This window comes from Tamandua tetradactyla, chromosome 23 (assembly GCF_023851605.1).
Source record: "Tamandua tetradactyla isolate mTamTet1 chromosome 23, mTamTet1.pri, whole genome shotgun sequence".
NCBI lineage: Eukaryota > Metazoa > Chordata > Mammalia > Pilosa > Myrmecophagidae > Tamandua > Tamandua tetradactyla.
In genome coordinates, this window is record NC_135349.1 from 38073906 (window position 1) to 38078500 (window position 4595).

The window sequence follows — 4595 nt, forward strand, 5'->3', positions numbered from 1 at the left end:
CATCTCTTTGAGTTGACTTAGGAGATTTATTTTAACATCTTCAATTAGTTTTTTTTTTTTCAAATTCTTTATCTCCTCTGACTTTTTAAATTTGTCCCTTTGACTGGGCCATATTTTCCTGCTTCTTAGTATGGTTTATGATTTTTTGTTGATATCTGGGCATCTTATTGTTTCAGTGGGTCTATTCTGAAGGTCAGATTCTCTTGCTTATCTAGGATTGTTCCTGATTGGGTTTGTGTTAAAGCTCTTCTTTGACAGTTGGCTCATCAGTATTTCCCTGACCAAACAGGGCCTGATACCTCTGAAAGGGATGCAGACCAGATCCAGATGGTCCTGGGGAGAGGGTCAGGAAAGACTACAAAAGGTCTTTTACTTTCAGTTCCCCAAGGCTGCACTTTCCTGACCTTCCCAGCAGATGGCAATCTTCACCAAAACACCTTTTTTCATTTTTCCAAGAAGTATGCTTTCCTGAGCTTCCCAGAAGGTGGCACTCTTCTGTAACCTATTTTCCCCAGCCCAAAGAAGCTAAGGTACTTTAAGCCCTTTGCCAGCTCCACCTCTTAAGCATGGAAACAATATTTCAGTGGTGACTGCTGGGGATGGGTTAGAACAGTGGGATCCAGTGGTCTAAATTCACTGGACAGTCCCACTGGCTCAGTACTGGGTGGTGTTCCCCTCTGTTCTTGGGACAGAGATCTCTCCCAGCCCTCCCAATCTTCAGCAGCCTGCCAATCAGTGTTCAGACTGCCTGAAGTTGCTTGTCTCAAAGGTGAAGGATGAGTGCCCTGAGCCACAGCAAAATTATTCACAGTCTTTTCCCACGGTTTCTCAGTCTCTTTGTCCTGCATCTGCCTGGATGCTGCACCATGCTCCCCTGGTCTCTGGAGCCCTAGAGCAGTTGATTCTCTCCACTCACTGTTTTGGGGAGAAGAGTGAGCCTTGCAGCTCCCGCTCTCTTCCACCATTTCCCCAGAAGTCTCTCTTTCTTTTCTTTTATTATTTTGGTGCATGGGCTAGTCTTCTTCATTTTTGAAGCACAGTTTTTCTGGGCATAGAATTCCTGGTTGACAGTTTTTTTCTTTGAGCACTTTAAATATGTCATCCTATTGCCTCTGACCTCCCTGGATCTGGCTGTTACTTTTATTGAGGATTACTTGTATGTGATGAGTCATTCATCTCTTACTCTTCAGGATTTTCTCTTTGCTTTGGATTTTGAAATTTGATTATAATGTGTTTCAGTGTGGATCTCTTTTTATTTATTCTACTTGAGGTTCTTGGTTGCATAGAATCATGTTTTTCATCAAATTTAGAAGTTTGGGCCATTATCTATTTAATTGCCTTTCTGCCCCATCTCTCACTGTTTTAGTTTGCTAATGCTGCCAAAATGCAGCATTATCAGAAGTGGGTTGGCTTTTTTTTGTATGCTGTATGGTGGGGTCACATTTCATTTTTTTTTCCATTTGCGTATTCTGTTATTGCAATACGATTTGTTGAATTTTGTTTGTTTGTTTTTTGGGGAAGTGCATGGACTGGGAATCGAACCCAGGTCTCCCACATGCCAGGCAAGAATTCTACCACTGAACTACCCTTGCATCCATGTGGATTGGCTTTTACAAAAGAGACTTGTTAAGTTACAAGTTTATAGTTCTAAGTCCATAAAAATGTCCAAACTAAGGCATCCAGAAAAAGATCTTGATTCAAGAAAGGCCGATGATATGGTATACCTCTGTCAGCTGGGAAGTCATATGGCTAGTGTCCACTGGCCCTTTGGCTTCTGGTTTCAAACAGCTTCACTTTCATTTTCAAATGTCTCTGTCTGTGTCAGCTCCGAACCTTGTTCCAAAATGGTTCCCTTTTAAAGGACTTCAGCAAGTGACCTGCCTTCAGATATTAGGAACCTATTCTGGGAATGGAGGCTGTTGTCTTGAAGGCCACCATTGAGCTGGTGAGCACAGATGCAGCCAAGGTAAGTTAAAATACCACCTTTAATTGTATTTCAGTTTTTTGTTTGTTTGTTTACACATTTACGTCATTGCTGTAAACTTTTTATTTTTTCCAGATTTCTGATGAAGTTGATTCTGACATTTCTTGCCAATTTAGTCACCATTTTTGTGAGGGATGGGCTTTTGGAGTTCCCTATTCTGCCATTTTTGTTTTCTTTCTTCATTGTTATCTTGGAAGAATTGATGATTCTCTCTTTTTGCCATTATCAATATACGTATCTGTGATTTTTTTCCCTTATACTTGTCATCTTGATCCAGAAGAGCACGTCTTCTTCCTGGGACGTGCTCCATCATTATATCAATACTTGTTGAGGCTGATAATGTGTTTTGCTGTAGGATAATTAGAGAGCAAGACATAAACTTTGCCATCAAGAGTTCACAGTTTAATGGTGGGATAAGTGTTAAGGATTTTTACACAGCTTATAAGGCAGGAAATCCCCTCAAAATAATGGCTTGAACAAACTAAGGTATTCATTATTCTCAGTTGTTGAGAAGTTCAGATGGAGGAGGTAGTCAGAGTCCAACAGCGTCAGCATCAAAGTATGTGTGATGTTCTGTACTTTTTATTATTAGGCTCAGCTGAAAGTAACAACTAATAGGGGATTGTTTTAGTTTGCTAAGACTTCTGGAATGCAATACACCAGAGATGGACTGGCTTTTATAAGGGGATTTATTTAGTTGCAAATTTGCAATTCCTCGGAGAAAAGGCAGCTAGCTTTCATCTGAGTTTCTCTGTCACATGGAAAGCCACATTGTGATGTCTATTGGATTTCTTTACTGGATTCTGGGTTCCAACAGCTTTCCCCAGGGTCATTTGTTTCTTTTCTGCAAATGTCTGGGTCTGAGCTGGCTCTGAGCTCTGAGCTGGCTCTGAGCTCTGAGCTGTATTGTCCTGGGCTGGGCTGAGCACCCTTCTGACCTCTCTGTTTAAGCCTCATTCATTGTGGAAGGCACGCCCTTTAGCCAACCACAGGTGTGATCAGCCATAGATTAATTTCACAAACAAGGGGGCACTATCACTTGGCAAAGTTGTCACCTGTACCTAACTTCCACAGGGATTAAATAAGATAGAAGTTTATTTCTCTTATAAGATCTGACTGTTTTGGGCCAGGATTATCTCTGGAAGCCATCTTCCACACCACCAGGGAGACTTTCACCCCTGGATATCATGTCCCATGTTGTGGGGAGGGCAATGATTTTACTTGCAGAGTTGGGGTTAGAGAGAATGAGGCCGCATCTGAGCAACAGCAGAGGTCCTCCAGAAGTAAGTCTTCGGCATACTTATAGGTAGTCTAAGCTTCTCCACTGCCTACATAAGCTTCACAAGACTAAGCCTCAAGATCAAGGGTATGGCCTATTGATTTGGGTGTCCCTAAAGTTTGACACAATATCAGGGGAGTTTAATAGCTCCATATTTTCCCCCCATCTCTCAAGGGACTTTGCCAATACTTTTTGATTATCTGCTTAATATACTCTAGAATGTATCCAGTCATTACATTAATCTAAACAGGATTAAAGGACCTATTTCTTATTCTGGGCTCCCCGTGTTTCAGTTGTTCAAATGAGCTATACAGATGGGTTGAATTAGATTATGTGCTAATTTCAGGTCCAGAACAAATGAACCATTCTATCTTTGGTCTCAAAGAGTATGTGTGGTTCTAAAATATAGACAATGCCTTCTTTACCCCTGTGTTCTGAATTACTTTAACCCCAACCTGATTGACTTTATTCTTATCTCTAAATATCAGGTTATATATATATATATATGTAAAACAGCCTCTCAGAATCCAGAAATAATAATTACCATTCCAGACTAAATGTGTCTGCTATAAAAGCTTACAATCCAGGCCCTGTTTTCTTATAAGTATTTTCTAAAGAAGACCACACCATAATTGTTCTTTTGTTTCCAGCTATTCCTTTGTTTTTGTGTCATCAGTAAAGTTCTCTCTCTATCTCTCTCCCTTTCTGTCTTTCATTGTGAGAAGAAACCTTGTCTCTTGGCCTTATAGCCCCCTCCTTTTACTGCCTTATCCCTCTCTTTTCTTTCCTGTTTAAACTTTAGGAGAGTCTCTTTAACCTCTGCCTGCATTTCCTCATCTCCTGCTTAACATCTCTTAACATCTCCTGCTTAATATCTAGTTACCTGACTTCCATCCCAACCATGTCACTGAAATGGCTCACTCAGAATTCACAAATCCTTCCCAATCTCCAAATCCACTGGAATTCCTTTTCTTACTGTCTTTGACCTCCTTGTGACATTTCATGGTATTAGTTTCCCTCCCCTTCCCCAAATTATTTTTTTCCCTTAGTTTGTCCTTATACCACACTCTGCTAATCTTTTTCAACATGTTTAACCTCTTCTTTTTGTCTTTGCTTGACCTCTCCTTTTTGCCCTGCCCCATAGATATGTTAGCATTTCCCTCAGTTCTGTCCTCAGCCTTGGTTAGATCCTGTTAGAGATCTGGGATAGCAAACAGAAAATTATCTGAAACCTAAACAAAAAGAAATGTGTTGAAGAGATATGGAGTTATTCATGGGAAAAGCACAACAACTAAGCCTTAGAAAGAAGGGCAGCTATGATGTCTAAGTAGA

General features: G+C 40.6%; 1 non-coding gene across 1 annotated transcript; it reads right to left on the minus strand.

Moving 5' to 3' along the window:
• Window positions 1–1521: 1521 nt before the first annotated feature.
• Window positions 1522–1592, minus strand: TRNAA-GGC (transfer RNA alanine (anticodon GGC)). The gene has a single exon. It is a non-coding gene; the product is annotated as a tRNA-Ala (tRNA).
• Between the last annotated feature and the right edge of the window lie 3003 nt (window positions 1593–4595).